The 21,545-nt window shown below is 36.6% G+C and overlaps 1 protein-coding gene across 4 annotated transcripts in view; it reads left to right on the forward strand.

Moving 5' to 3' along the window:
• The first annotated feature begins 4,373 nt into the window (after positions 1-4,373).
• PDS5B (PDS5 cohesin associated factor B) overlaps positions 4,374-21,545 on the forward strand; it is a 237,245-nt gene continuing 220,073 nt past the window's right edge. For 2 of the 4 annotated variants that reach the window (XM_056825155.1, XM_056825156.1), the window contains exon 1: positions 4,383-4,483. The gene's annotated coding sequence lies outside the window, so the exon portion shown is untranslated. Of the gene's footprint in view, positions 4,484-21,545 lie in introns of all 4 variants that reach the window. The other 2 variants (XM_056825157.1, XM_007495302.3) reach the window with 2 other exon arrangements.

Consider the following 21,545-nt stretch of genomic DNA (forward strand, 5'->3'; position numbering starts at 1 on the left):
TTGATTGATTGATTGCCTTGTGCCACTACACTACATTGTTTCTTACTTAATATTTCCAGGACTATTTTTAAAGCACCCCATAGTGAGCCCAAGGCTCAAGACTAAGTAGGAAATCAACAAGGGAAGGGTTTTAGATATCAGTAGGGAAGATGTTTTTATATGGAGGGACTTTCCTGTTATTGCCTAATCATATGACATTGGTGACTCATACTGGTCTTTTGAGTAGACGGAATGAGTTACTGTCTTACTTACTATGAATTTTAAGGGCATTCAGAAGGTCTTAATACTTTCTGTCCACCAACCTCCAAGAATGATCAACTATTCCCTTATTTCCCTGATTCTTGACATTCTCATTTCCTCAGGCCCCTGTTCTCTACCAATGTATTAGGGGTGCAAATGAATTAATATCACTTTATTAGATGAAAACTGAATTTTAATAATGATCTTTTGAAAATACTTCTTTAACTCAGAGAATTTATCTAATATGAATAATGGCACCCAGGCACTGCTGGTAATGGGTACTTTCCTAGGAAGGGAAATAGAGTACAGGGACGTGTAAAAATGGAAGTCTTTGGCTTAGGCTGAATAATCTACAAAGGTGACTTCTGAATAGTGATAGCCAGTATTCCTGACACAAATTAGCTAGACAATATGGTACAATCTAGTATATGTCTAATGTTTTCTTTTCTTTCTTTCTTTTTTTTTTAACCCTCACCTTCTATCTTAGAATCAATGCTGTATTGGTTCCAAAATAGAAGAATGGTAAGGGCTGGGCAACGGAGGTTAAATGACTTGCCCAAGGTCACATAGCTAGGCAGTGGTTGAGGTCACTTTTGAACCCAGGACTTCCCATTTTAAGGCCTGTCTCTTAATCCACTGAGCCACTTAGCTGGTCCTCATCTAGTGTTTTCTTAAATGGATTCTCTTGTTCCTCCCAGATCCTGGCCAGGATGCAATATCTTTATTCCTTTAATTTTTCAACCATTTCTATATGAAATGGATTATTATTCACAGTCTACTTTACTTTAAGTTACTGATTACATTCTTATTTTTTGTGACTAATACTAGTATATCTTAATCAATTATAACAATGTTAAAAAAAAAAAGCCCTAACGTCATTGGTACAAGGTTCTATTTACTTTATTAATCAAGAAATAACCTATTTCTAAGTAGTACAAATTAAAAACAGAATCAAAAGCTTGAGACTAAAGTGAGGATCAGCAAGCTGGATGACAGCCAGGTCTAAACTTGAGCAGTTACTCTGATTTCTCAGTCACAGGGGGGATCTGGCCTGGGGCATTTTAAGGGGAAATGCTAGATCTGCAAACCTAGTCTTCTGAATAAATGGAAGTCATGGGCAGTTATCTACAGAGGACAGACAACCTGAAGATCCTGATGGGTAAGGACTAGACATGGGTAGCTCCATATTGTAGTTGTCATGTGGTCTTTCTTAGTTGGAGATAATTCTACTGACCATGTTCTCTCTATTTTTAAAAATTCTTTTCTCACAAATTCACTTGTTTGACAATGTAGACATCATTTGTAGAAATTCATGCTATTTGTGATATTCAGGCCATAAATCTCCACTGAGTGAGCTATTTAGAGGATTGATTTGCCCTTTTTGTGTTAAATGATTCGTTTAACTGGGTTGATCATGCTGCTCGCCCTTTTATTTTAGATCTAAACACTTAATAGACCAATGAAAAATTTGAATGTTTTAATTTTATACATCATATCATGACTCTGCTGTTTTTTATAAGGCCTTGGAAAATTGCTTAATTTCTCTGTGTCAGTTTTGTTAATGGTTAATTGGGAATAATAATCATCTCATTATTGATCTCATGGGGTTGTTACGAGAACCAAATATAAGTAAAATCATTCCCAAATCTTAAAGTGCAACACAAATGTCAGCTATTATTTTTGTGCTGTCACTTCAGCTCTGGAATATAAATTTTCATTTTTTTATATCCATTTGAAACTATCTATCTAGGAGTTCATTGTTGGTGATCATTATTTGTGGTGATACTAGTGATATAGCTCAAGAAGGAGATGCTGACTCAATAGCAAACCTAGGATTCAGTACCAAGCACAACATTAGGCACCACCATTTTAATGTCAGATGGTCAGTTCAGTTTTGTCAGTCTTCCAAAAGATATTCAGGTTTCTTAATTTTCTCTGCTTTTTTAGTTGATCATTTATTTTTTAATGGCCCTTATAATTCTGAAAAATAAAATTATTTCTTACTATTAATTCTATATTTTTTTGTATAATTCTACTAGATCAAACTCGCTTTACTTCTCTCCATTTTAATCTGCCAGAGATTGGTATTTTATTAAAACTGAAAGATCTTAAGATAATTTTAGTGATTGAGGGAACATATAAAGGCTTTAAGCATTATGGAGTGGTCAGATATCTTTTTTTCACTTGAAATAACTGTATAGCAAAGTATGTTTAATTCATGTTTAGGAACTTCAAGAAGATATATTGCTCTATGAAACCAGTTGAGATGATAATTTATAGTTTTTGTCTCAGAATAGTCATGATAACATTTTATGGTAGTGGAATACTATACTGTTTTATACCACTATGATAAATTAGTTTGCATAACAATATAACTTAATCAAGTGTTGGTAAAACCTGCTATGTGTGGTGAGATGAACTTGTTATATTAGACACATTGCAATTTGTCTTTTCTTATTCAGTTCAATAAGCACTTATTAAATGCCTATTATATGTCTGAAATCATGCTAGGCACTCGATACCTTTATTTTGGGTATGTAAAAATTAAATTAAAGGTATAAAACTCTTTTGAAAGTGAACTCATTTAGGAAAATATATCATCAGTTCTGGCCTGTTGGCAACGGTAGCTGAGGAAACAGATGCAGATGAATGTGTGGGTACTCTCAGGTAACTTTTGGTAGGGCTAGAATCTGGCCACTTTCTTGGAGTTCTTACCTCCTAAAGGTGACATCTCTGCCTGCATAGGATATGACTAAGAGAGAAATCATTCCAAGAGAAGGTCTTAGAAGATTGGGGGGACCTGAGAGCAACAGCCTCTGGAAATCAGGTATGCCTTCCATAAAGTAATAACTTTTTAAGGTATGCAAAGTGCTTTCCATGTATTATCTCTTTGATCTTTGTAACAAACAAGCAAGATAAGGTACCATTTTTTATAGATGAGGAAATGGGCTGAGAGAGATTAAATGTCTTCAGTAATATTTAAACCCACATTTTTTTTTTACTCTAAATCCAGCACTGTCTACATTGCACCATCTAGTGGCCTCTTGAAGCCAGATTTTGTGAGGGAATTTGTCTCCTGAAACCTGTGTCCTGTATTATTTTTATCTGTTGAAACAAATTTTCTAAAAACAAAGCCTCATCACAATGCATCCTCTTCATTGAAGTATATATGTATAAAATGTTTTTTTTTACATGTGACATTGGCCATTATCAGAATTGATAAAGAAGTAAGATTTACTTTTGTAAAAAGGCATAAAGAAACAAGGGCAATAAGAACTATAGAAAAGTGAAGAAAACAAAAATGCAGTTTTATTATAACCTTGTTAAATGTTTATATAAATAACTATGAAACAAAAGTTCATAGTCCAATCCAACCAACATTTATTTAGTGCCTAATCTGTGCCAGGCACAGTGCTAAAGGTTGGGCATACAATTAGTATAGAATGCCCCTGCCCTCAAAGAGTTTATGATCTAAATGGGAAGATAACACAAAAAGAGGCCAGGAAGGAGCTGGAGGGAGAGAAAAATCAACTTTCTTGTTTTTTTTTTTGTAAATTGAAATGGTTGTTAATGCTTGTCAATAAATAACTTTAAAATAAATAACAACAAAAAAGTACAAAATGCAGTGTAGAATAGTTAATTTTGTAAAATATTTTCTTATAATTGGGTCATAGTTCTCATCTGAGTGCAAAGTGAGTATATTATGTAATAATGCCAAGTCTCACTTTTAAATTATTACAATTTGTTATCTCCAGGTCCCAAAAAGCAGGGGCTAGCTATCTACTTTTTTTGCTAAGAGATGCAAAAGAAACTGAAGCAGGGGGTTGATTGACAGCTGCCAGGAAAGGAGGGAGCGTACTTCGAGTACGCGCGCGCGCGAACTGCAGCGCGCGAGGGCGCGGTTGGCTGGGGAGGCGGGTTGGTCGGTTGACCGACACCTAGTTTTGCTGTCCTGCCTGTTCCAGGGCGGCAGGTCGGTCGGCAGGGGGCGCTGCGCCCCCGCGTCGCGCTTAGCCTGCCCCTGGATGCTCTCCGCGGCGGTTCGATTGGAGCAGCCGCCGGAGAACGCTTGGCGCCATTTTGAAGCAGAGAGGAGGAGGAACGGCCGGGCGAGCTGCGGAAGGGGAGGGGAGGGGGGGAAGAGGAGGCGATTGGATGCGGCGGCGGCGGCGGCGGCGGCGGCGGTGGCGGCGGATCCCGGAGAGCAGCGGAGTGAGAGGAGCAGCGAGTCCGGCAGCCGGAGGTAGGAAACAATTCAATTAACGGGAGAAAAAGGTCTCTTCTTGCTCGCCCCGGCGCACCATTTTCCCGCGGCCGGTGGTGTGTGGGTAGGGGTGCGCGCGTGTGTCTTTGGCGGGGGCTGAAGCGTCGCCCGCCCGCCCTGCAGCAGCCGCGGCCGTCCTGTCTCCAGCTTGGTTCGCCTCAGCTCTCCTCAGACTCGCGGGCTGGGCGGCCCCTTGGCCGGGAGGTGTTTCGTTCCTCGGGCAGGAGAGGGGGCGGGGGCCGGGACCTCCTGTGACCCACGCCCACCCCCCCTGCACACACACACACACACACACACACAGACAGACAGACACATACACACACACGCGTGCGCGCGCCGCTGGCTTTATCCGCGGCTTCTAAGAAATTAAACTTGCCGCCTTCCTCCGGGCGGGGCTGCTGCGGGGCCAGGGCCTCCCGGGGAGACGGGTGACCTTGGCGGCTAGGGCCGAGGGGTAGTCCTGGGTCTGCTAGCTGCCCCCTTCTCGCTCCTCCCCTCCCCCCGCTCCCCGGTGGCCGCCGCCGCCGGCCTGGGCTCGGGCTCGGGCTGTTTCGCGGACCGCAGGCGGGCGGCGCGGTTCTCCTGTTGAATCCTCTGGCGGGTTTTTTCCCTTTCCGGGGGTGGGGTGTAAAGGGGAGGGAAAAGACAGCGCTGAGAAGGCTGGGGGGCTGCGGCGTCCTCGCTTGGCTCCAGTCCAGGCGCCCACCCAGCTCTTTCTGCTCGACTCCCCTCACTCCTGGGACCCCGGTATTCGTGCCCTGCACCCCTGGAGCCTGAGATTTCCCCTTTGCCCACACGTTGCCTCAGCCTTTGCTCTGGGCGCGGAGAAAAGGCTACAATCTGTCCGTCTGTTTTATACTGTAACTTGTCAGTCAGTCACCTGAGGGAACTCTAACCGGCCGCCAATGGAGGCTTTGGGTAGGGGAACCCTAGAATCTAGTTGAGAAGGACTAGGACTTGCTTTAAATTACTGCACCCTGGTGACAGTTGTGTTTGATCTGATCCTCAGGGAGCCTTGCAGTTTGAACCGGAATGAAAAGTGTAGTAGAAATGTGGAATTATTCAGATGTTCTTGCACCTTGAGGACTGGTTTTTGTCTCCCTTGTGGACACTTAAAAAAGTTTTCTGGTTATGGGGCATGCCTCCCTTGTATTTTAATTCTTCGGGACATACATTAAATTTCTTATTTTAAGTTTAGTTATTTAAATTATTAATTTGAACCTTGAGATGTAAACCTGCATCGCACTACACTGCATTTCTTAATGGGGATAGCGTGAGTTCAGTGCAGGTTTGAATCAGAGAAAGGGATGTATCTACATAGCACTTGTGCATAAGCAGAAGTTAATATTAGAGAACATATTTCGAAGTGAAGAGAGCCCTTTGAAAATGCCTTTATTTTTATCAATTCGTTTTATTCATTTCTACCCTTTATTATGAAATATCCAGTGGGCTGTTATGGTCTGTGTTGCCTTAGTGTCTCTGTAATGTATCTTCTTACATTTATGGATATTTTTGCTGTCCTTATTTCTGAGATCCTGTACCCTCTTCCCAACACTTAAAAAATCTGCTTAAATTTCCTTAGAGGCAGATTTTAGATAATTTTTCAATCTCGCTTTTTAAATTTTGATTAGCAATCTAATCGACATGCTCATTTAGGAAAACTAGAAGTTAGTGCAAAAATTGAGTGAATTTTCTATGTTCTAAACCACAGTAATCTACCGAATAAGAAAGTTAAAATAGCATGGAGCTTAAATCATAAGATTTGCAGGAACACATTTTGGTCTTGACACTCTTGCCGAATAGGAATGACATAATTAAGGACAATAAACCATCCCTCAGGTGTTAGTTGTTCAAGGGGATATTCAGCCCCTAAGATACCCTACTTTTAGTCTGTGTTGGCATGTTCAATCTTATTTTCCATATCAGTACAGAACCCAATTAAAATCTATTGCTTTTGAAGGATAAACAGATAAGTAATTAAAATTTTACATTGTAATGATTTGGCTTTTTGATTTCAGAATTAAAGTCTCCCTCCCCCCCCATTGTATGTGTAATGAAAACATCTTGGTAGAATAAGTCTGTTAAAAAATGAACTAATCAGATGCTCATTTGAACATATTTGAAAAATATACATAGATATATATGAAGTTCATTTCAGAAATACTGTCTGCAGAAATACAAAATGATACATTTTAGCTGCTTTTTCTTAACTTTCATAATTTTTGTTGTACTATCCCATATTTCTTTGTGGATCTGAATTGTTAAGAGAGCTTTTAAAAATAACATTGTCTTCAGCCTTTATTATATTCTTTTCTCCATTGTGGTTGTCATCTGTTTAATACTAATATTCTAACTCTTCCTTTCCTTTTTTGCAATTTTCTTTGGCTTCATTTTTTAGGAAGTAGGAAATATTGGTGTTGACATTATTGATACTTGCTGTCATGAGAAGTTAGGTGATCAAACTTATTTAAAATATAGTTTATTAGTAAGAATTGACTTCTGGAAAAAAGTATGTTATGGCTGTGTAGAAAAGATACCTTTCATCACTTAGGTTATTCTTTTGAGAACTACTGTAATGTGATGGAATTATGTCCACAACTTGTGAGGAAACAATTGTTTAGTGCTTAGAACTTTTTGGGAAGGGCTATCATCTGATTTGTGGAAATATCATCCAGAAGACAATTCTCTTGGGGGGGTGGTATATATTCCTCTTGTTAGAAAATAAGTATGTTTCAGTGATTTGTACTAGCTATGTGATACTTGTAAACAAGGTATAGCTTTATAGGATTATAGAATTTTAGAGTTGAAAGGGAACTTAGAGCCTATGTTTGTCCAACTCCTTTAATTTTGGAAATGAGGAAACTGAGGTTTCAGGTTAAAGTAATTCTCCAAGCTCTACCAGATATTTGATGATGGAGCCTGGACTGGGATTCATTAATTCCTGATCCAGTGGGTCCTTCCATTTAGTTTTTAGTTTGTGTGTGGGAGTGAGCCAGAGCCTGAACATAGGGTTCTTTGTATGGCAGTAAATTATTTCTTTCTTAGGCCACAAAATCATACAAGAAGTAGCATTTCAAAGTAAACTACCAGATGTTCTTTTGCTTAATCTAGCTTTGACAGCTTCTATTGAGGTTCTGTCTAGTTACCTGCTTCTGAAGATGTCTTTTTGCTTTTGTTTGGTTTGAAGCTGCTTACTTTTTCATGGTGTAGTTTTCCCCATAATATAATATATGATGTTAATTTATTTTTTGTGAAACTTATAATTTAGAAAACTTAAGGTTATTTAAAAATGCATAGTGTGTGTACTTTTCCTCTTAATTTTCAGTCTTAATATATTCAGTCTGTATCTATCAGAGGATTTCAGATATTTAGACAAGTTTGTGTTTATCTTGCAGGGGGCAATTAAAAATTACTAAATATATAATCATATGTATTCAATATTGCCATTGGGAATGGATTTATCTTTTAATTTTCTTTTAGAAGCTATGAAATAGTTTGTAATGTATCTGATTTTGGAGGAATGCTAAAGACCAATTCTTTGCACAATATTCTATTTTAAGCTATCTGAATACAATAGTTCGTTTCTTATGTTTTCCTAGTGATGAGTAAACCACTAATATATTTTTGTCTCCTATTAGTAGTTTAAGATTAAAAATTAATTTTTCACTGCTTTGAGATCAGTATTCTCTTTAATTTTATTGTCAATGATTGATCATATTGTGTGACCAACAAACTCAAGGTTAAGATATATCGACAGAATTTAGCATTATAATGAAGTTAAACTCAAGAATTTGCCTGAAACATTTTTTTCTGGCAGAGTATTACTGGTCTGGGTATTTTGACAGATCCTCTCTTCCCAAAATTTGGGAACCAGGATAGGATTGATCCTGGCACTCCACCGGGAGGTTTTTCTCAGTGCCATGGGGTGGGGTTGTCCTCTGTAATTAAGGAATGAAAATTGGGTAGGATAGCCTAGAGAGCAAGGAGATGAAGGAAAGTAGACAACTGCTAGAAATTTTTATGAATATAATGGGGAGGGGCTAAGTTAGATGGCTCAGAGCCAGGTTTAGAAACCAGAGATCTTGAGTTCAAATGTGGCCTCAGATACTTCCTAGCTATGTGATGTTAGGCAAGTCACTTAACTATCATTGTCTGCTTCTTACTGCTCTTCTTGTAACATATAGAGTATTGATTTTTAAGACAGAAGGAGTTATTGTTGTTTTTTAAGTGTATAATGAGGAGAAGGAAGGAAAATTTCTGATTCTGGAGCCAGGAGGGAACAAAAATTTGTTTCCTTTCCCTTGTTTTTAGGACTGACTTTGGGTTAATTCATCTGAAGTCAATTTGCATAATAATCTATTCACTGAAAATGGACATTTCTAATAAGTACTTACATCTTCAGGATTTCATATATGATGGACTGATGGTAGGTTGGTAGAGCTCTGGGCCAGGAAATAGGAAGACCTGAGTTCAGAGGAGGTCCTTGACACTTACTAGTTGTGTGACCAAGAACAAATCACTTAAGCTCTTTTTGTCTTAGTTTCCTCAACTGTAAAATGGGTATAATAATAGCACTTATCTCCTAGGGTTTTGAAGATCAAAGGAGATAATATTTGAAAAGCATTTAGAACTGTGCCCGACATATAATAGGTGCTATTTAAATGCTTATTCCCTTCCCCATGATAACCACTATTCATTATCTTTATAATAAGTTTAGAGACTTTTTCTGCCATCTATATACTTTTTATCATGGTTAGAATTTTTTACCTCATTTACCTTAGGACAGTTATGACTAAAACTCACCTTTTATTTATTTGTTTAAATATATTTTTATTTATTTTGTTAAATATTTCCCAATTAAGGAAGGCCAGACCTAGAGATGAGAGTTCTCTGGATTTGAACATGGCTTCAGATAAATTTCTTAGCTGTGTGACCCAAGGCAGTTTACTTACCCCCATTTGCCTAGCCCTCACTGCTCTCCTGCCTTAGAACCAATATACAGTATTGATTCTAAGACAGGAAGTAAGAGTTTAAAAAAACCCAACCTCAAATCTTTCCAAATTATGTGGAAAGTTTTTTTTAACAGCTAATTTAAAAAAATGTTGAGTTCCAAATTCCCTCCCACTTTCCCACTCCATCCCCGTCATTTAGAAGGCAATTTAATATCAATTATACATGTGAAGTCATGTGAAACATTTTCATATTATCTATGTTGCAGAAGAAAATATAAACAAGAAAAATAAAGTTTAAAAAAGTATGCTTTAATATGCATTCAGAGTTAATCAATTCTCTTTCTGGAGGTAGATAGCATTTTTCATAATGGATCTTAAGGAATTGTCCTGAATCATGATCTTGATTAGAAGAGCCAGTTCTTTTCACCAATGATCAACCTTACAGTATTGCTGTTAATGTGTACAGTGTTCTGGTTCTGCTCAGTTCACTTTGTATAAGTTCATATCAGTCTTTATAGGTTTTTCTGAAATCATCTTACTTGTTCTTTATTATAGCAAATGCTATTCTATCACCATCATATGCCACAGCTTGTTTAGCCATTTCCAAGATGATGGTCATCACCTAATTTACAATTCTTTGTGACCACAAAAAGAACTATATTTTTGTACATACAAATGGGTCCTTTTTTTCTCCCTTTTCTTTGATCTCTTTAGGATATAAAACTAACAGTAGTATTATTGGGTCAAAGTGCATACACAGTTTTATAGCTCTTTGAGTACAGTTTTAAATTGTTCTCCAGAATGGTTAGACTAGTTTACAAGTCCCCTAATAAATGCATTGGTGTTCCAGTTTTTTCACATCCCTTCCAGCATTTGTCATTTTCCTTTTCTGTTATTTTATCTAGTCTGATAAGTGTGAGGTAGTATCTCAGCTGTTTTAATTTGTATTTTTTAATTAATAGTGAATTAAAGCATTTTTTCATGTGACTTGATAGCTTTGTAAATTTCATATTTATTATTAAAAAGTATTTGTAAAATCAAAGACAAGCAGGCTGATTTAGTGAATAGAATATTGAACTTTGGATGCAGGGAGGTTTCAAATCCTATTTACTACCTCTGATGCTACCTATTTATGATCATATGATCAGGTCCCTTCCTCTGGTCACTGCTAAGTCTAAGGCTTACCCTAACAAGGTACAGGCAGTCGTCTGTTGGTGGAGGGAGTTCTTACACCAAGTCTGTGTCAGTGCTATATTTGCCAAATTATAACATTTCATATACCGTAGGATGATTGTAACTCCTTTTAAGTATGCCTTTTAGCTTTTTTAAAGATACCTTTATGAACTTTATTGGTTTATTAAACAAATTAGCAATATCCGATATTTATTCATTTTTTTTTTACCCTTTGCACAATAAAGTGGATGATTATGTTGGAAATATTTTTGAACGCGTTTTATGTTCCTTGACATTTAAGTCATGATGACATAGGATTTCAAATATTAATCAACTCTTCAATACAATCAGTAATTATATTTGCACTTAGGGCTGTCTTTAGACTTTCCAAGCAATATTGATAGTTCTTTTGAAAGGTGTATAATTGCATAGGGTGCTGGATTTCGTCTCAGAAGATCTGGGTTCAGATCCCATCCCAGACATGTATTACATCTTATATTCTGGACAAAGCATTAACATCTTTTAGGGCTAATTTCATCATATGTTAAATGAGGGGGTTGGTACTGTGCTGTAAAGTCCCTTCCAGTTCAAATCTGTGACTCTTTTATCCTATGATAAATGCGGGTAGGCTGTTGTCCATTGATCTTTGTTCTATGCACACTTCATTTAGATTTAAGCACCATTAGACTTCCAGAGACTTTGATAGAGATGGTGGATAGCTGCTGCTTGGAATTCAGGATGCCGACTTTCAGTGATGATATTCATCTTTGTCTGTCAATGAAGCATACCTCTATTGTAGCAGTTTTACTTTGGCGTGTAAATAGTGAGGAGGGATGAATTGGGCAATAGTCAGCATGCCCAATCCACATGTTCTTCAGGAAGTCCATAATAGATTGCTACTTCTGGTAAGATATGTCTAGAATAGAGACAAGATACAAAACAGAGTGAGATTCTCAACTTTTTATTTTCATGCATGTATTCTTTAAATGTAGTGGTGGAAGGAAGTGAAAGGCACATTCTCTGTGAGTTGACATTTAGAAATTTAAATAGTAATCAAAATAATGTGTTAACTAGTTTTTCTACCTAAAAAATAACACAACTCAGCTAAAGTAATACCTAGAAGAGGGAAAAGGCTTGGTTGTTGGTGGGGGTGGCTGGAATAGGGCTGTTTAAGGGAAGAATTATTTAATATCTAGGAAGATGTAATGATTTTAGTTTCTTAGAGACATGAACATAGATTCAATATACCTGAATCTTAGTCCTTGTGTGACCTTGGACAAGTCTGAGCCTTTTAGATTCTTAATCTGTAAAATGGCAGGGTAATAATTATTGTACAGGCTCTTTTTAAAGGGTAACTGTGAGAAAAGTGTTTTGTAAATTATAAAAGTCACTACATGAATGTGAGCTGACATTGCTATATCTGTGCTTCTACAACCTCCAACATTAATGTCAGGAAATATTTACTGTAGGTGCAAAAAGAGCATAATTTCTAAAGTGGAATGCAAGTTGTAATGGATGTATAAATCCATGTGACCCATTGGGGTGAATATAATCTTTTGTTGTTAATATAAAAGCAGAGAATATAATTGCAGCAATTTGTGAATACGTGAGGAGGATTTTCGACCCATCAGAATATATAGGAAGTCTAATCAAAGCTTCTTAGTAAGTCCAATATGAAATGGCCAAATTGGGTTCAGTATTCCAACTAATCAGTTAATAAGCATTAATTAAGCATTTGCTTAAGGTAATGGGGATACAAGAAAAAAAACGAAACAGCACCTGCCTTTGAAGAATTTATTTTCTATAGGAAGAGACAATTTACATGCATGGCAGTAAATGCATAAATCAGTACAAAGTGATTTCGAACATGGGCAGTAGTTGGGAGAAGGAGGATCAAGAAAGGCCTCATTGTAGGAGGTGAATTTTGGAGGAAGCTAAAGATTCTAAGTGGTAGAGGTGAGTAGGAAAAACATTCCAGGCATAGGCAACAAACAGCCTGTGCAAAGACATAGCCAGGAGATTTAGAATGTTGTGTTTTGGATATTATAAATGGAAGTTTGTGAAGGGGAGCAATACATAAATAATCAAGTATTATTAAATGTCTACTATGGGTCAAACACCATGTTAGGTACTAGGGATACAAGTACAAAAGATGAAACAAAGCTGGAAAAGGCAGATTGGAGCTAGATCATGAAGAGGCACATTTAACTCCCATGGGTTCAATTATCACTAGTAGGGTAGAAATAGGTTGGAATCTGTAGGAAATAGTCTTTGAGAATGGCCTAATCACTATATTGTAGTGAAGGAGGAAAGAAATGGAGATAAAGTGTTTTAAGAGGTAGTGCCAGGGAGAAGATGCAGTTCATGGTGGAATCTATTTTTTTCAGTTCATTATGAATTCTAAGGTCCTCTTTTGAGAGGGGTGATGTGAGAGGTTTGAGGAAAGTAAGAAGAGGATATGACAGATAGGAGAGCTAATTAGGGAGGAATAAAAGCCGAAATTCCTGTCAGGCTTTTAGATTGTATACATCATAGAGTTGAAGTGAAAAAGAATACAGTGATCCCTCACCTATCCCTGGAGTTACATTCCACTGGAGACCCCAGTGATAGGTAAAAATCCACAGTGTCTGTCTTATATATTTATTTTATTATTTATATATATTTTAAGGCTTCATAAACCCCTCTCCTATAAAACTTTTCCACACTCTTATTAACCTAGAGTCACTTAGCCAATTAGCACCCAGGATACAGAATACAGTGATGTGGTTGGTTGCCTTTCATTCCATCAGCCAATAGTGTGCCTTGATAAGTGTAACTCTGTGATACAGAATTAGATATATTTTTTAAAAATTCCCACAATAAATTAACCTCAATATAGTGAGACCATTGTATTGCTAAACAAAGCAAGGAATTTTCAATCTAGTTTTTCCACTCCTACTTTGCTCTGTGATCTTGGGAAAGTCACTTAACTAACTTCATTTATAGAGATACATCTATCTGGATATGCCCAAGGGTGTTTAACTTGATCTCTAGGTCTGATACATCACAGTTTCAACAGTGATGCTTGTAAAAACAGGATTAGAGTCCAGATCTTATTTATAATACCATTAAGTCTTCAATTATTTTTATTCCACTACTTTTTCTGGAAAGAATATCTTCATTATTTTTTGTTACTGTTCTTTTAAATAAGTTTTTATTGATGTCTTTTTTTTAGTGTCAGTGTAATTTCTCCTAGTATCCTCTCCATTTCCTATTTATACTGCCATCCCTCAGTGTAATTTGTCAATGCATCAAAAAAGTCTGAAAATATGTACAATTTAAAATATTAATGGACAGCCCACTTGTCCAAAGGAGTCCTATCTTTCATCCCTTCTTTTGAGCCATGCTTATTCTTTCACTTTTTTTTATATACCTTTATCTTCAGTCTTAGAATTGATACTAAGTATTTCTTCCAAAGCAGAAGCGTGGTAAAGACTAGTCAATTAGAGTCAAATGATGTGCTCAGAGTCACACAGATATGGTGGATCTGAGGCCATATTTGAATCCGGGATGTTCCATCTGCAGGTCTGGCTCTCTAGTCACTGTGAGCCACTTTTCTGTTCCATTTTCTTATACTTTTGCAACATTTGCATTTGATACTTTTTTTTGGTGGTTCTTTCTATTTACATTATTGTAGTCATGTATATAATTATTTGGTTTACTTTAATTCAAGTAGGTCTTTCCACGCTTTTCTCTATTCATCCTATTCATCATTTCTTACAGCATATTCTGTCAGGTTCTACACCTTGTTTAGCCATTTCCTAATTGAAAAGCATCTATTGTGTTTATAATTCTTTGCTATTACAGAAAATGCTACTCTAAATATTTTGCTGTAAATGTTGACTTTTATGTCAATGGTCCTTGGAATAAAAGCATGGTAATGTAATCACTGCATCATAGGGTATGGACATTTTATTCTGTTTATTTGTATAGGTCCAAATTTCTTTCCAGAAAGGTTGTACTGATTCAAAGTGCTTCCAACAATGTCCTAATGTGTTTATCTTATCATGACTCCAACATTGACTATTTCCATATTTTGTCATTTTTGCCACTTTGCATGGTGTGAGATAAAATTTTAGAGCTGTTTTGGTTAGATTTCTCTTATTGATGATTTGGAGCATTCTTTCATATTGTTGTTAATTGTATTTCTTCTTTTGAGAATTGTTCATATCCTTTGACCACTTAGTATTAGGGGATGATTTCTGGCCATTTTTCTATATATGTGTGTATATACATGTTTATGTGTGAATAAACATATTTATACATAAATCTAAATGTAAATATTTATTGTCAACTCATATGTATGATATATATTTTACATACACATGTATGGATACCACTTATTAATTTTTTATCTTTGATCTTAGCAGAGAAATTAGGAAGAAAAGCATTTTTCCTCTGACTTTCCCTTTTTATTGTTATGTTCATTAATTCTGTGTAGAAGCTTTTCAGTTTCATGTAATCATAGTTATGTTTTATAGTTTGTAATTGCCTCTATCTTGGTTAAGAATACATTACCTGGCCATAGATGTGAGTGGTATGTTGTTTCTCTCATAATATGATCTTTATTATTAAAGTCATATAAACATTTAGAATATATTGTGGAATATGTTTTAAAGTGAGCTTCATTAACTTAAAAAATATTGGGTGGGTTGTATGGAGATAGGTTTTGGTCAAGGTCACATGTGATACCCAGCCAAATTGCACGTCGGCTATGGGAGGGGCGGGAGGAGGAGAGGGAGGAATGGAGTAAGATTTTTGTAACCAAGGAATAGTGTTTGAAATTGACCAAATTAAAAAAAAATATTGGGTTGTAAGCATGGTTCTTATTAAAGAACATTGTATGTACTTTAAGTTACTTTTATCCTGAATTTTAGAAAAAACAAACTAGACATTTCCATTTGCTTATATTGTAGAACAGAAGAAAGAATATTGTACATCAAACTGAAGATCTATTATGTTGTATGTGTATTAGTAACCAGAAGGATAGTAACTTAAGTTCACTAATCAAGGAAATTGAGATACTTAGAATCCATTTCACATCTCTTTAGAAATGGTAGAAATTCTTAGTGTTCAAAAAATGTTCTAACTAAATCCATATTTGTAGACTTCAACAGGTCTTTTGGGCTACAGGTAAAACCACATACTTCAATGATGCAAAAATGCTTTGTAGAAGGTAAATCATTCTTTCATTTGTGACTATTGTATATTTGATATACTTTTCATTGGAAATATGTTCAAGTAACTGTGTCATTGGGTTAACTGATAGGAGAATCAGTACTATGTATTCCAAATACTTACTAAGGCAGAAGAGCAATAAGGTCTAGGCAGTGGGGGTTAAGTGACTGGCCCAGGGTCACTCAGTTAGGAAGTGTCTGAGTCCAAATTTGAATCCAGGATCTCTTGACTCTAGTTCTGGTTCTAAATCCAGTGAGCCACCCAGCTGTACTGGTGTTAGTTGCTCAATCTTGTGCCTGTTGGCCTGATTTTTTTTTTTCTTCAGGCATATCCTTTTGTAAGGAAGTACGTTGAGTGAGTAGTAGTGATAGAATTCATATCTCTTTGTGACTCAGAATTAAATTTCACTAATTTTAAGATTTTTTTGAGTCAATCAAAATTATGTCCCAGAAAGCTTGTGAGTTGTCTATAGTAGGAATTATTATTATTATTATTTTAAAACCCTTACCTTCAGTCTTAGAATCAGTACTGGGTATTCATTCCAAGGCAGAAGAGTGGTAAGGGCCAGACAATGGGGGTTGAGTGACTTGCCCAGGGTCACACAGCTAGGAAGTGTCTGAAGCCTGACACAAGCCCAAGACCTCCTACCTCTAGGCTTGACTCTCAATCTTCTGAGCCTCCTAGCTGCCCCCAAGTAGGATTTTAATAATTATTTTAATATTATTTATTTTATATTTTTCCAATTCAGGCCAACTGAGGATTTGAAATTAAGTACATTACAAGTTCCAGATACCATGCTATCATAGTTTTGGTAAATTGGAAGAGCACTGAGTATTTTGGAAGGCTAGGTGTGTGGAAAACCAGAAGGGCTAGATTAGTTGGTTGTTATGGTTTGAGGTTTTGGGAACATATATGGTCCCCAAAGTCTTAGTTTTAAGCTTTAATAATTTAAAATAGCTTTAAGACTTTTTGTATGAAGGGAGATACTATGAAGAAATGCTGGTAATAGAAAGTAAAGTAAGAGGTAGGAGAGGTGGAAATAGGAGAATACATTTTATTTAGGATGAGTCCTTTCCCTATCCTCTCTGAAAGGTCCTTTTCTGGGTATGGGAGATAGTAGAAGTGCAATGTGTAAAGGAAAAAAAAAGGTTAATTATATAAAAAGGTTTGACTGGATTATTTAAGAATAGAGTTGCCATGAATTTATATTAATTCCAAAGAGATTTATTTACAATTTATTTACAAAATATGGAAAGAATAAAGTAGGAAATCAGAGGATAGGGCAAGATATCTAGCTTAAGCACTAAATAATTTACTCGAGGCCCCTGGCTCAACCCAGGCAGGGAGAATTAGTCCTTAGCTGGTCTCGGCCAAGCCGAGGACCTGGGGAAGTCTCTTCTGAGGCTAGTCTCTTCAGAAAAATCCAGCAGTTAAGAGCCATCTTTTCACTCACCACGTGTCAGTCCAAAGGAAGAGACTTAAGGACAGTCTCACCAGGAGTATATAAGTATATAAATTTGAGTACTGGCTTTTTGCCTTATTGTATGACCTTTGACCCTTAGTTTCCTCATCAGTAAAATGAATATGTTTGAGTAGTTGATTTTTACATCCTTTTCCAGCTTGATATCTATGATCCTAAGCATAAATATTATTTCTCAGTTTTCCTAGTCCCAGAAGAGAAACTTCCCTAGTCTAAAGTAGGGAGATAGTTCATTTTCCTTAGATCTGTTATTTAATATTACTTGAGAAACTTCTGTTTTCTTTAACTTAACCTGCTGTTATAAACTGATGGTTTACATCACAAATTTCTCTGATACTTTCTGCCACCATTTCCACCTTCAACCTTTGAGTGGCCTTTCTTGCACAAGCTAACCCTTCTACATGCACAAATGATCCCAATTCTATCCTGTCTTTTTCAAGAGATTGCCTCCTGGGGGTAGCTGGGTGGCTCAGTGGATTGAGAGCCAGGCCTGGACAGGAGGTCTTAGGTTCAAATGTGACCTCAGACACTTCCCAGTTGTGTGACCCTGGGCAAGTCATTTACCCCCCTTTGCCTAGCCCTTACCACTTTTCTCCCTTGGAACTAATACATAGTATTGATTACAAGATGGAAGGTAATGGTTTAAAAAAAAAAAGAGATTGCCTCCCTACTCTCATTTATATTCAGTCTCTTCCAGTCTACTGACTGTTTCTCTACTGTCTACTAACATGCCCATGTCTTCCCCTTCCTTAAAAACCCTCATTTGATCTATCAATTCCTGCTAATTCTCATCTCATTTCTCATTTTTGGCCAGACTGCTTTAGGCAGATGTCGTAGAAGATCCTCTATTTTCTTCCTACTTTCTTTTTTAACTTTATAATTTGACTTTGTCCTTAAATTCAACTTTAAACTACTCTCTTCAAACTTACTGTTCATTTCTTAATTGTTAAGTGACCTTTCTTAGGCTTTTGACTTTGCCAATCATCCTCATCTTATTACTCCATTCTCTAGGTTTTCAGAATACTATCCTATACTGTCATATCCCTATACCCTTAATTCTTATGGATCTTCCTTCCCCCACTCCCCTCTTCTCTCTGTCCCTCCCTCCCCCTTATCTTTTATCTCAGAATTGATACTGAGTATCAGTTCCAAGGAAGAAGGCTTGCAAATTAGGATTAAGTGACTTGCCTAGGGTCACATAGCTAGTGTGTGTTTGAGGCCACATTTGAATTCAGGACCTCTAGTCTCCAGGCCCCACTCTCTATCTATTGAGCCACTTAACCTGCTTCTCCAATTTTTTTATACCTTACACCCCACTGTTTCTCTGACACTGACCTCCTTGTTGTTTCTCAATAAGACACTATCTTTTGACTCCAGCCAGGTATTTTTACTGGCTCTCCCTTATACTTGTTCTCTCTCCTAATCTCTGCCTCTCAGCTTCCTTCAGGTCTTGCTGATCTCTTTATTCTAGTGTCATCCCTCTGTTGATTATTTACAAATTATCCTGTACATATTTTATTTGTATATAGTTATTTGCATGTTTTCTCCCCAATTAGATTGTGAGGTCTTTTAAGGACTGGATTATCTCTTGACTTTCTTTGTATCCTTCCTGCTTAGCCCCAGTGCCTGGCATATAGCAGGCACTTAATAAATGTTTATTGACTGACAAAATGGCTGAGTGGTTTGGATTTGAGTTTCTACTCTCAGGGATATTTGTGATCATTGCCAAGTCTTTTTTAATCTCTGTGAACTTGTTTGTAAAATGTAGATGATGATAATAAAAGCAGTTCTGCAAATTTTAATGTGAATGGTTATCCTAGTGAATTGGACAGAATTTGAACTTAAACTTGGAGAGGCTTCCTTGGAAGGGATTATTATCTTGTGCATGCCATAGAAGAAAGTTTATTGTTCTTTAATGGGAGCTGTGCTTGAAATCTAACAATTGGAAAAAGAAATACTGCAACTATCTTTTTTGTGAAGAGTACTGGATGTTGGGGGGGTGCCTGAAGACTGGTACATTGTTCTGATTTAATGTTAGAATGAAATGAGTCACTCATTGACCAGGTAACAAAAGATTTACTGTATGATGAAAGCATACTATAATAGCATTTAGGTTGGGACAATAATTTCTTAGATGCAATTAAAAGCAACCTAGACAAATAGGAATTCAAATGTCATAGTAGAAATCTATCAAATATGTCAGAAAGGCAGAAAAAAAAGTGTCAAAGGCTAGACAGTGGGGATTAAGTGACTTGCTCAGGGTCAAACAGCTAGAAAATGTCTTGATTTCAAATTTGAACCCAGATCCTTTGACTCCCAAGTCTGGTGTTCTTCCACTGTGCTGTGTAGCTGTTCCTCCTTTTTGCTATTCTGTATGATACTACATTTACCATATCTGTGCTTTATGTACTAACCATCCCCCTTTACTTGGAATGCTCTCTCCTCACTTCCTCCTCTTGGAATCCCTAGTTTTCTCTTATTTGTCTGTCCTCTTTTAAGTCTGGTCATTTTGGCTCTGTGACTAGGTATCAGAGGAAAGAAGATTGTTTGCAGAAAGAGTTTTTAGTCACTTAATACAGCAAGTTGGTCATTTTAGTTTAGTGTTCTCATTTGAGGACAAATAGTACATTTTAGGTATCTGGACATATTTGAGGGGAAATGAGCATACATAGGCATTCCTATCTTATGACTAATTAAACTGAATATATGAGTCATTTTTATTAAATTCAGCAAAACAATTAGAATATAAATGTAAGGAAAGATTTGGTCTTATCCCCTCACTTGTTAAAACTATTTCAATTTGAAAAGTGTAGGGAGGTTATATAGTATTTTGTATCTTATTTTTTCTTGTTCACTTAGAAATGAATATAATTAACACATTGTTCCTCCCTCTTTATTTGCTTCATTATAGCTTTTAAGAAGTATTTTTTGAAATCGTTTGCTTTTATATTACCTTCATATCTAAAAATATACTTTTCCCCTCCTACACCCAGAGAGCCATTCTGTATATCTATGAATAAAAAAGAAAGGTGGTGGAAACAAACACATCAATGGTGTCTGGCTATAACTATATTCATAGATTTATAGGGCTGTGTGTCTGTATGTGTATGTGTGTGAGAGAGAGTGTATAAGCCTAATAGTACCTGTAGTCCCAAACAACAGCAATGGACCTGTTCTTTTCAGCTCTTTTTGGGGGGCCATATTTGATCATTGTAATTACCCAATGTTCAGTTACCTTTTTTGTCCTTTTTACATTTGTTGTCATTTATATTGTTTTTCTGGTTCTGTTTACTTAGCTTTGTATCATTTCATATAAATATTTCTCTACTTGTAGGTATCCTTCACATTTATCCTTTCTTATGAATTAATGATTGAAAACCATTTATTCACTTATACAAAATAATATATTATGTGCTGGGAATGTAAAAAGAAAAGTAAAGACAATTCCTGCTTTCAAGGAGCCTCGTGTTCTAATGAGGGAGACAACATACATAGGTTTCAGTTGCAAATCTGATGGAAAGATCCCATGGTCTCCTGGGGTATGGTTGTAAAGTAGATGGTAATGTCTCTTCTTTGATATTATTTGCACTGATAACATCATATCATTTTCTGACGTTGAACTACTTAACAGTGCCAAAGACTTTGATGTTAAGAACTGATTTTTGAGCTGTCAGTGACTGGTTGCTAAGGAAGCCAGGGCTTTGGCATCTGTCAAAGCTCTTTCCAGGTTGTATCTTCACAAGGATTACTTTCTTGGTTGATAGTTACTGGGACTTGACTGGATGCAGGACCAGTGATCTGGTGAGTATGGAGGGCACTGCCATTATTTGGAGTTTTTGGGGGTATAGTCACATTCACATACCACAGTTTTAATCATTGTCCAAGTGATAGACTTCCATTTTGTTTCCTGTTCTTTGATGTTTCAAAAAATAAATGCTGCTATGTATTATATGTGAGATTTTCTTTCTGTCTTTGATCTTCATGACTTACATGCCTAGCGGTGAGATCAATAGGCCAAATGATCTCAAATTAGGACATTTTCGTTACTTTCTTAACATAATTCTAAATTTCTTTTTAAAAATTCCTCGACTAGTTCACAGTTCTGCCAATAACTGTGTGCCTGCTTCTCCGTAACCTCTCTAACAATAACTATTTCCATCTCTTGTCACCCATGTAATTTTGCAGGATATGAGATGAAACCAGTCATTTTGATTGACGT

Source organism: Monodelphis domestica, chromosome 4 (genome assembly GCF_027887165.1).
Source record: "Monodelphis domestica isolate mMonDom1 chromosome 4, mMonDom1.pri, whole genome shotgun sequence".
Taxonomy (NCBI): domain Eukaryota; kingdom Metazoa; phylum Chordata; class Mammalia; order Didelphimorphia; family Didelphidae; genus Monodelphis; species Monodelphis domestica.